The sequence below is a fragment of the Schistocerca americana genome, chromosome 8 (genome assembly GCF_021461395.2).
Source record: "Schistocerca americana isolate TAMUIC-IGC-003095 chromosome 8, iqSchAmer2.1, whole genome shotgun sequence".
In the NCBI taxonomy this organism is placed as follows: domain Eukaryota; kingdom Metazoa; phylum Arthropoda; class Insecta; order Orthoptera; family Acrididae; genus Schistocerca; species Schistocerca americana.
In genome coordinates this window covers 105,834,477-105,846,836 of record NC_060126.1, presented here as the reverse complement: position 1 = coordinate 105,846,836, position 12,360 = coordinate 105,834,477, and the positions used below count along the sequence as shown (strand labels likewise).

The following is a 12,360-nucleotide window of genomic DNA, read 5'->3' as shown; positions in this document are numbered from 1 at the left end:
CATGCATGACTGCCAGCTAGCAGGTGGGAGTGATGGCTATCTCACATACTGAACCTCACACAAGGTGTATGATTCAGCACTAAACCTATCTGGCTGGCTTTACTCTCTCAATGGCAAGGCGAGCTAGCCGACTGAACTACAACCTTCCTCAAGCAACTGTAAAGAAACTATTCAGAAAAAAATTTGATTCTCACCCAATATACAGATTCATTCGTCAGCTTCATGGTGAACTGCCCATCATTTCGTTGATGGTCATACTTATTTTAGGATTCAATAAACTACTGCTATGAATTCGCATTTGGTGCACATTAGGTCATATGTTGCTCCATATGAAATGTAGCTGACATATGGAATTTTTCTTTAAACTTTGAAGTATATTGCTGCATATTGCTATATATCTCTAGAAAATGGATCATATATAAAGCACTTCATCTCAAACCTGCGTGCCGGAAAGAAATCCAGAATGAAATATTCACACAATTCCTCGTAGCTCTTAAGCGGTTTCAGATATATAAGTAAGATTTTGACAAAAAGTAGTACGCAAAGAGGAGAGTATTTTGCCATATGATTAACATGCAAAACTCCCATATATGCTGCAATATTCAAGCGACTACAGATTTTTCTTCAATGAAAAGATGTAATATTTAAGTGCCATCAATAGCTAGTGAAACGAGAATTACTGTGGGTTTGGAACAACATATGTTAACACATTCTAATGCAACTGAAATTGCGACAGAATCATAAAACAGCAATTGATGGAAAGACAAGTCAATTGTTCATGACGATGCTGATTCTCAGTATAAAATTAAACTGTAATTTCTTCAGATACAGAGTGAAGAAAATTTCAAGCACTCGGGCTTTGCAGCAAAAAAAAAAAAAAAAAAAAAATGTCTTTCATAAAATTTCATCTGTGAATATTTTTGGCAATAAATGGATGCTAAAGATTGGGAATCGGGCAACTCGGGCAACACTGTTATCACATGTATGGTAAACTACCCCTGTCAGCATGTAGGACTAGTGCCGCACAGTTGGTGGTCCAGTGGATAACGTTTTGGGTTAGCATGCACAAGGTCAAGGGTTCAACTCTGGGTCCAGGTGTATTTGCTTTTATTCACCAATTTCATTCTATCATATACCAATGTTGACACACCGTGTTGTAAGTCACACATATCCAACATTTACAAAACACAATGTTTTGTAACACTGAACATAAAAACACAATATTTCGTAACACTGAACATAACAATAACATGGTCAGACAAGTCAGAAATAGACCACTGAAACAAATGACCTGTCATAGGGCAGAATAACTATAAAAACAGCATTAATTTCGAGTTGTTTAAGATGATTGTGCAGTTAAATAACTCATCATCTACTTGTCATTCATATTACATGTGGTATAGATGCTTAGATGTAACACATCAGCAACCGGTAACAATAATAATTTCCATATTAATGACTGCATGACGTTTACAAAAGAATATGTTGTCCTCAGAACAGGTGCTCTAAGCAACCCCCTGCATGTTCGAATAATACGCGACCCGCTGGATCATACAGATCTTGACTCTTCGCAAAGTAGATGCAGCCACAGGTACAAGAGCAGGATGAACACGCATTATCAGTTCTTCCGCATCTGTTGGCAGATTTCAATATACGTGCTCCTTTAAGTGTCCCCACAGGAAGAAATCCAGGGTACTTAGGTTAGGTAAACATGGAGGCCATACAACTGGACCTCTCCATCCAAGCTATTTTCCTGAAAATATTCTGTATAAATATCGTTGCACATTAATTCCAAAGTGTGGATGTGGACCATCATACTGGAACCATAACCTCTGTCAAACATGAAGTGGAACATCTTCCAGTGTGTCAGGCAAATACATGATAGCTTTGTGCAGCCAACCAGTCACGCAACAAGAAGGGATCCAAACTCTTGTCTACCAATATTCAAACCAGGACGTTGATGCCAAAGCAAATTTGATATCCATGGTCACGAGTGACATGCCTGTTAACATTACAACAATGGTGGGCATTGTTCATATTGAAGATAGCCTCACAAACGAATGCTGTTTCATTCAACCATATTAGAGTGTTTATGAAGTCATTGTTGGTTTCCTGTCAGTCTGCAAGAAGCAGGTGTTGTGTTAAAGAATAAGGATAGGGATGCAGCCCACGTTGTGAGGCACGCAGCTACTTCGCTACGCCATGTGTACTTCACTGGGGACCTAGGCGTATGATCTCCAGAATAGCTTAATCAGTAGCTGGAGTACGGTGAGTCCGTGGATGAGCTCTGTCACATGATGGTGGAAAGAGAGAACCTGTCTCCCAAAAGTGAAGCTCCATATAACAAAATATAGTTTTACCTAAATGACAAACCAGGATATTCTGTGTTCATAAGTACGTAAGTGCAAATGTTTTGTAGAAGACCTACTCTAATCACTGTATGATGATTAAGATGCCAGATATCTAACCACGCAAAGTACATTTAGCTAATAAAACCAACTATGCCTCGACCCAGAATTGAACTCCTGCATGCTAACCCAAAATGCTGTCCACTGCAGTAACTGCACAGCACTACTATATGCTGACAGAGGTAGTTAACATGCGTGTGATTACAGTGATTACCAATGTTTGACATACATTTACTGCTGGAAATATGCACAGGATGAAATTTTGTGCGAGATATTTATGTATTGCTAATATATGAGGAATCGCAATGCGAAGCCTGAGTGCACAAATTTTTCTTCACCCTTTATAATGTTCCAAACTCACAGTAACTCTTTGTTTCAGCAGCTATTGATGGTGTTTAAATATTACATTAGTTCATTGAAAAAAATCTGTAGGCACTTGAATATTGTTGTAGATATGAAAATTTTGCATTTTAATCATATAGTGAAATACCCTCCTCTTCGTGTACTACCATTAGACAAAATCTTATTTCAATACCCGAAACCATTTATAAGATATGAGGAATTTTATAAATATTTCACTCTGGCTTTTTCGTCAGCATGCGAGTTCGGGACGAAGTGCTTTACATACAATCCATTTTCTTGAAATTGGTAATAGATAACAATATCTTTCATAGTTTAAAGAAAAATTAAATATGTTAGCTACATTTCGTAAGCACCAACTTATGACCTAACGCACACTAAATGCAAATTAATAGCCCGCATCTCGTGGTCGTGCGGTAGCGTTCTCGCTTCCCACGCCCGGGTTCCCGGGTTCGATTCCCGGCGGGGTCAGGGATTTTCTCTACCTCGTGATGGCTGGGTGTTGTGTGCTGTCCTTAGGTTAGTTAGGTTTAAGTAGTTCTAAGTTCTAGGGGACTTATGACCACAGCAGTTGAGTCCCATAGTGCTCAGAGCCATTTGAACCATTTGCAAATTAATAGTGATTTCTATTTTTCACTGCAAACTTTCTGAAATTTCTGCAGTGATTTGCTTAATCCTCAAACAACACAGTAAAAATATTACCATTAACAGAATGATGGCTGGACGGCGTGTTACGTTCTGTTTGGTTTTGATGGTAGGCATTGTCTGAGAGTTCTCACCCGGTATGCTGTCATTTCAGTCGCCAAGCACGACTCCCGATTGGCCACTGTACGTAGTATTCAGGAAATACTACTAGGCCTCACAAAAATAAAAACCAGCAATAGACCTGTCACAGAAAATATGCACACCTCACTGTAGGGCAGCCAGCTAGCAGACGACAGAGCCCCAAAGGGAGCTATCATGTGAGCCGGCAAGTACACTTGCAGCTAATCTTACACCACGTGAGACAGGCTTAAGGATTCCAATACCCCTAAAAGGCTTCTGAAAGAAGATTATGGCATTCTTACACCACATGAGACAGGCTTAAGGATTCCAATACCCCTAAAAGGCTTCTGAAAGAAGATTATGGCATTCGAAACTGATTCTTCTTATTGGCTGCTTTGCAGGTGGTACAGCAATGGGTAGCGGTCAGAACAAATTAGATGAAACAAAACATGAGAAGAAGCATGTATCACTAAAGGAGAAAATCATTTTTTATTAACTCAGTGCACCTGCTCACTATGCTTTGGAAAAAGGAAAAGTTAATGGATCTCATATACATTCATCCTATTCCCACATACAAAGAAAAATCATCTGCTAAACATTTTGGAGCCACATTAAAAAGCATCACATTAAGCTGGAAACAAAAAATTAAAAAAAAAATAAAATTAAAAAACACAATCTTTCACTGTCCTACTGACTACTTTCCTGTTTCCCTAGTATTATGTACGAATGTCACTCAGCAACAAAAGGCAGGGGAAATAATGTTTGGACAAGAGAAGATAAATCAATCATCGTATGAGCAACAGACATGTTTAGAAACATGAAAATGTAAGAGTGAAAAAGACAGCAATCGATAAGTTAGAGAGATATGGGATGGGCTGACTGAAAACATATATTAGAAAAGAAAACTTAGCAGCTTCAAAACAAATTGGAAAGGAAAATGGAACTGTAGAGCAACAGCAGTCAGGGAACTGAAAGATGAGAAATTGTAAAATATAAAGGCAGAATCACATAAAGCAGACCTGAGCAACACCATCTATGTTATGTATATAAGAAAAGATTAAATTATGAGTTTATCATTCACAAATTGCATTTGAATGTTGACTGTTTTCGAGAAGATTTTGTTGTCTTGCATAGAAAGGAGAAATGTCCAACAACACGTCTCGAGGTGTGGCAGGGGGCAAAAGACATTCCGGAGGGCTGAACGGAAGGCCTCTCCAGTTTGTCTGACGGACAAGTTTCAGGCTCTGTTTCAGGCTGATACTGATCTTCGGCCAGGCATGGCTGCTTGTCCTGTTCCAGAGGTTGCCCCTCAGTCTGCATGATCCGGGCGGTCGCAGAGGGTGGGCTTACTGGTAGTTGGGAGCTCCAACGTCAGGCGCGTAATGGGGCCCTTAGGGATATGGCAGCAAGAGAGGGGAAGAAAACCAATGTGCACTCCATGTGCATACCGGGGGGAGTCATTCCAGATGTGGAAAGGGTCCTTCCGGATGCCATGAAGGGTACAGGGTGCACCCATCTGCAGGTGGTCGCTCATGTCGGCACCAATGATGTGTGTCGCTATGGATCGGAGGAAATCCTCTCTGGCTTCCGGTGGCTATCTGATTTGGTGAAGACTGCCAGTCTCGCTAGCAGGATGAAAGCAGAGCTCACCATCTGCAGCATCGTCGACAGGACTGACTGTGGACCTTTGGTACAGAGCCGAGTGGAGGGTCTGAATCAGAGGCTGAGACGGTTCTGCGACCGTGTGGGCTGCAGATTCCTCAACTTGCACCATAGGGTGGTGGGGTTTCAGGTTCCGCTGGATAGGTCTGGAGTCCACTACACGCAGCAAGCGGCTACACGGGTAGCAGGGGTTGTGTGGCGTGGACTGGGCGGTTTTTTAGGTTAGATGGCCTCGGGCAAGTACAGAAAGGGCAGCAGCCTCAAAGGGTGCGGGGCAAAGTCAGGACATGCGGGGGCCAAGCAGCAATCGGTATTGTAATTGTAAACTGTTGAAGCTGCATTGGTAAAGTACCGGAACTTCAAATGCTGATAGAAAGCACCGAAGCTGAAATCGTTATCGGTACAGAAAGCTGGCTGAAGCCAGAGATAAATTCTGCTGAAATTTCTACAAAGGCACAGATGGTATTTAGAAAGGATAGATTGCATGCAACTGGTGGTGGCGTGTTTGTCGCTGTTAGTAGTAGTTTATCCTGTAGTGAAGTATTATGGGTGGAGGTTACACTCAACAACCGAGCTAGGTTAATAGTTGGCTCCTTTTACCGACCTCCCGACTCAGCAGCATTAGTGGCAGAACAACTGAGAGAAAATTTTCTCAGCATGTTATAGTTTTAGGTGGAGATTTCAATTTACCAGATATAGACTGGGACACTCAAATGTTTAGGACGGGTGGTAGGGACAGAGCATCGAGTGACATTATACTGAGTGCACTATCCGAAAATTACCTCGAGCAATTAAACAGAGAACCGACTCATGGAGATAACATCTTGGACCTACTGATAACAAACAGACCCGAACTTTTCGACTCTGTAAGTGCAGAACAGGGAATCAGTGATCACATGGCCGTTGCAGCATCCCTGAATATGGAAGTTAATAGGAATATAAAAAAAGGGAGGAAGGTTTATCTGTTTAACAAGATTAATAGAAGGCAGATTTCAGACTAAAATGCGTTTTAGACAGGTACGTGCCGAGTAAAACTGTGAGGGACGGGAAAAACCCACCGTGGTTCAACAACAAAGTTAGGAAACTACTGTGAAAGCAAAGAGAGCTTCACTCCAAGTGTAAACACAGCCAAAACCTCTCAGACAAACAGAAGCTAAACGATGTCAAAGTTAGCGTAAGGAGGGCTATGCGTGAAGCGTTCAGTGAATTCGAAAGTAAAATTCTATGTACCGACTTGACAGAAAATCCTAGGAAGTTCTGGTCTTATGTTAAATCAGTAAGTGGCTCGAAACAGCATATCCAGACACTCCGGGATGATGATGGCATTGAAACAGAGGATGACACGCGTAAAGCTGAAATACTAAACACCTCTTTCCAAAGCTATTTCACAGAGGAAGACCGCACTGCAGTTCCTTCTCTAAATCCTCGCACAAACGAAAAAATGGGTGACATCGAAGTAAGTGTCCAAGGAATAGAAAAGCAAGTGGAATCACTCAACAGAGGAAAGTCCAATGGACCTGACGGGATACCAATTCGATTCTACACAGAGTACGCGAAAGAACTTGCCCCCCTTCTAACAGCCGTGTACCGCAAGTCTCTAGAGGAACGGAAGGTTCCAAATGATTGGAAAAGAGCACAGGTAGTCCCAGTCTTCAAGAAGGGTCGTTGAGCTGATGCGCAAAACTATAGACCTATATCTCTGACGTTGATCTGTTGTAGAATTTTAGAACATGTTTTTTGCTCGAGTATCATGTCATTTTTGGAAACCCAGAATCTACTCTGTAGGAATCAACATGGATTCCGGAAACAGCGATCGTGTGAGACCCAACTCACTTTATTTGTTCATGAGACCCAGAAAATATTAGATACAGGCTCCCAGGTAGATGCTATTTTCCTTGACTTCCGGAAGGTGTTCGATGCAGTTCCGCATTGTCGCCTGATAAACAAAGTAAGAGCCTACGGAATATCAGACCAGCTGTGTGGCTGGATTGAAGAGTTTTTAGCAAACAGAACACAGCATGTTGTCATCAATGGGGAGACGTCTACAGACGTTAAAGTACCCTCTGGCGTGCCACAAGGGAGTGTTATGGGACCATTGCTTTCCACAAAATATATAAATGACCTAGTAGATAGTGTCGGAAGTTCCATGCGGCTTTTCGGGGATGATGCTGTAGTATACAGAGAAGTTGCAGCATTAGAAAATTGTAGCGAAATGCAGGAAGATCTGCAGCGGATAGGCACTTGGTGCAACTGTCCCTTAACATAGACAAATGTAATGTATTGCGAATACATAGAAAGAAGGATCCTTTATTGTATGATCATATGATAGCGGAACAAACACTGGTAGCAGTTACTTCTGTAAAATATCTGGGAGTATGCGTGCGGAGCGATTTGAAGTGGAATGATCATATAAAATTAATTGTTGGTAAGGCGGGTACCAGGTTGAGATTCATTGGGAGAGTCCTTAGAAAATGTAGTCCATCAACAAAGGAGGTGGCTTACAAAACACTCGTTCGACCTATACTTGAGTATTGCTCATCAGTGTGGGATCCGTACCAGATCGGGTTGACGGAGGAGATAGAGAAGATCCAAAGAAGAGCGGCGCGTTTCGTCACAGGGTTATTTGGTAACCATGATAGCGTTAAGGAGATGTTTAGCAAACTCAAGTGGCACACTCTGCAAGAGAGGCGCTCTGCATCGCGGTGTAGCTTGCTTGCCAGGTTTCAAGAGGGTGCGTTTCTGGATGAGGTATCGAATATATTGCTTCCCCCTACTTATACCTCCCGAGGAGATCACGAATGTAAAATTAGAGAGATTCGAGCGCGTACAGAGGCTTTCAGACAGTCGTTCTTCCCGCGAACCATACGCGACTGGAACAGAAAATGGAGGTAATGACCGTGGCACATAAAGTGCCCTCCGCCACACACTGTTGGGTGGCTTGCGGAGTATAAATGCAGATGTAAGTAGATGTAGAAATTTGACACAGCAGGATCATGACCTGTCCAGAATGCAATTTATTGTTCCACAATACTAGTGCTTGCGTTGGTAGTAATTCCAATACTGGCATGCAAATGTGGACAATGAATGGGTTCAGGAATACCACAGTGAACACCATACAAGATCTCAGAAGCCCCACCCAAGTAGTGCTCATCAGACATGTTGTTCACTCAGCTATGCAGTATCATACCTAGAGTCAGGAGACAGGCTTGTTTGCAGCAAGACAAGTGTCAGCACTGGCAGTGTAATGACATCTGGAGCCCTACTGACTGTCAGCATGATGACCATTGTTGTGGTTTTCCTGATGCGATAGCAAGAAGATGTGCTGACGATAGTGTGCCCAATGACAACAATGAACACAGGAGTGGCATCCCACAGCCCTCTGAGAAGAGAACGGATTCTGTGGTATCACACTGGGCATATCCATGTGTGGAGGCTCAGAAGGTGAACGAACACTGCAAGATTACATTCGTCATTGTCATCAACAGATTGTCCCAGCATCTTCCACGACAGTATGGGATGCCACTGAATACACGTGTTCATCTCTAATTCACAAGATAATAATTTGAATAGAAGCAATCACATTTCTGAAATATGGCATATTTCCCCAAATTTGGCCATGTTAACCCAGCCTATGGTCAGTCTTCTCCCCACTTTTAACCTCTACACATTACAATAAAAGGATGGCTCTAAATAACTGTAGAATTCGTTTGCTTGAAAGTAATTTGTTCAAGCACAAAAGACAACAAACATACATAAAGTAGAAAAAGTTACACAACTGAGTTAACAAAAATGTTGGCCTATAAACTACTTAAATCAACCTTCAGACAAATTTATTTTTTATGTGGGTCAATGTAACAAAGAAACTTTGTTTTTAGTGTCCGTCTTTCTTGCATCAAGACTGGATATTGCAATTTCCCTAAAATATCTTCAGCTGTTATAGACAAAACCTCATTTTGAATGTATTCAAAACAAGTTTTTGAGCACTAGAACTTCTTAGGCAATGAATTTCACATTCTGAATAGGAAAGCATTTTGAAAATAACAGACACATGCATAAAAACTGCCGCTCCAGTTGTTTTTTTTCCTGTTAAACTAAATTTTTATCAGAACAAAAGTCCTTTACTTTCAAATTTTTACTGGAAGATGCTTTCAAATTTTCATGCATTTCTATCTCATCATTACTAAACTGCTTCCTCTGTCTGTCCATCTTCCATCCTCAGAGTAAAGTGCTGCTTGTGGCAAAAATGTTTGGATAATTTCAAGATTTTGGATGGATGAAGGATTAAGTCTGTCTGTGTTTGATGAAATTTTATCTGCTGGATTGTTAACAGGGATAAGGACTCTGTTATCTGGTAGAACTTGATGAGTGTTACCACTCACTGCATGCATTTCAACCTCATCAGTTATTTTGCTCCAGAACTTGAAAAGTAATAATGCCTCTGGATTTCCTTCCCACTCATGATTCATTTCCTTGTTTACTCTGAATTCAATAAAGGATGGCATTAATTTGATTTTCTATACACGAAAGAGACTCTTTTGCTCCTCATATGACTCAGTTGCTAGTTATGCTGTTATACTATGAACAACTATCTTCCTATGATCGATGCCGTTTGCATTAAATGGAAACAGACCAACTGCCCTGAAACCAGTACAAATATTTGACACCATTTTGGGTTCTGAAGTAATTTGTGACATAATACAAGGTACATTAGATTTTGAAATTTCATTACCATTATTGTCAGCACGCTATTTCTAAACAGTGTGCTTCCACATTTTCTTCATTGATCCAAAGATTGCTACATCTTGTAGTTGCAAGATATGTGTAGAATTGGGATGGAGAGCAACAAGTGTTGAATAAGAGCAATGCCCGACTAAAAATGTTACAAGAGGCCAACACAATTTTAACTTCTTTTAAATTTGGACCAAATACATTTGTTCTGTACTCAAAAAAACTTTATCCTGTCATCCATCCATTTCTCTATTTCCAATGCCCCAATCTGGAGCAGCTGCTTTCACTAATGTTGCTGGAATGCTTGTACAGTGTTAATGGTGGTGTAACTTTTCCAGCAGCATTCTCCACAAACAAAGTAGTTCCATTACCTTTGTCAGTGTTAGATGACCCATCATAAATATGACAACCATGGGGACCTATTATTAATTCACCTTTAAAAAAATAAATAAAAAGGTAGTTTTCATCCACATTTAAAATTCTCTTAAGAGTTATTTAACACACATACTCATCCTTTAAAGTTTCAGATACTTCCCAGAACAAATTTCTTAGTTTTTCATTTGTAGCAGACCTCTAAGCCTATTAACATATTCAGCATGTATTCAAGGGAAAACTTCATGTCTTTTTCATAATACAACTTTTTCCCAGGTCGACTGGTTGCAAATGCAGCATTAGAACATCCCAAGTCTACTCTATCAATGTACAGAAAGTTTCCTTAATAATTGAAAATCCCATGTTGGAACTGTCAATAACCAAGTCCACTCACATTTTTATTTTTATTTTTGAGACAGAATGTGTGCCACATTGCCCTGTAGACTCTCATGAGTATACACCAGAAATTTTATGTATTAATATTGTTGTTAGAACATTGTACAAATTGTTTGCAGGAGTAACCTTCATTCCTGCATCAACAGCCTTCAGTATGATTTTAACTTTGGTGAGAGAATACAGAAAATTCTCATTCTTTTATTGACTAATTTTTCCGACAAATAAAGCACAAAGACCTTGAGTTAAAAAAAAATGTTAGTTTTGCATAGTCCCTACTGCATATTTTACTATGTTACAAGCACAGATAAATTAATATGAAATGCCCAGGCAATACTACTAATTAGGTCCAAGTTAATACAAAAGTACCAAAAATATTCGAAATAAGCCTACTTGAATGACCAGAGGTGGAAAATAGCGATACAGCTGTAAGGTTCTTTTATTTAGAACATGACCCGTTCTGGGCTCTTCAGGTGTTATACTGAAAATAGCAAGAGAAATTCTCTCATCTCTTGCTATTTTCAGTATACCACCTGAAGGTGAGTGTATAAGAGCCCAAAACCGGTCTTTTCTAAATAAAAGAACCTTACAACTGTAGCAGTATTTTCAGACTCTGGTATAAAGCTCAGGTGCGAATGCTCCTCTAGAATGCAAAAAAACAGTACTCACATGGTCCAATACGCATGGCCACGACTGAGAAACAAGACTAAATATGGATGTTCATGTCCATACAAGTTTGATGAAATGTTTTTAGGTTGCATAATATTTAACGTATATGAAATGAAAATATAATCCTTAACCTCACCTCTTAAGAAATTCAGTTTCTTCTGATGTTTCATATAACATGTACAATATCTAAAACAGAGTTAAAAACAACCCTCAATTTTTTCAAAACATATCTTTTCACAAAATAGTGACACCAAATGAGAAGAAAGAATTGCTCATATAGACAATTGAATAGCACCTTTCATGTTTATGGTAAATTGTGGTAGGATCGTCTGGTATTCCGAAGAAGCTTAAAAATTAACCCATTACATCAAAGCAGCCATTAGTGGGATAATAGCCAAAACTAGAGCCCTGACCTTACCTGTCATTAATACGATCAGTGCATCAGATCTATGACACCTATGAATCTACATTCTACAGAGAAAATTCTGAGTGTTGCAGGAATATTCAAAAAGAAACTAAATTTCATGAACAGCAAACTAAATTTCATGAACAGATAATCAAGCAAGTACTCAAAACTAATGCACTTACAAACATACTACAGAAAATATACAGACAATATCGTATACTAACAATCTGTTCACTGAGCCATCAACTGAGGCATTGTCAATAAACTCGTATGTAAAGGTGTCCTATAGTTAACATATCAGAAAAACAATCAAGCATGCCAATGCCACTAAGGAGCTGATCATTAAATTTTCAGACAGGAAGTCAACAATTTAATGCACAGTATGTCAGGAGAAATTGAACTAGGACAATGTTTCACAGTGCGTAAAGATCGCATTATTTACTCTTCCACAGGCACATTGGTGCAAAAATTAACACTTGATTATAACAATGTGGCTTGTCTCTGACAGTATTTTGCCTATGTGAAAAATGATGAGAGTTTTTGGTTCCACATCAAATTTATGTGCCAAAATAATCGGCTGAATAATCTGGTTTAACA

General features: G+C 39.9%; 1 protein-coding gene across 2 annotated transcripts in view; it reads right to left on the bottom strand.

Moving 5' to 3' along the window:
• The window catches only part of LOC124544827 (gonadal protein gdl), a 42,789-nt gene that overhangs the window by 18,740 nt on the left and 11,689 nt on the right, over positions 1-12,360 (bottom strand). The gene's annotated exons all lie outside the window — the stretch shown is intronic.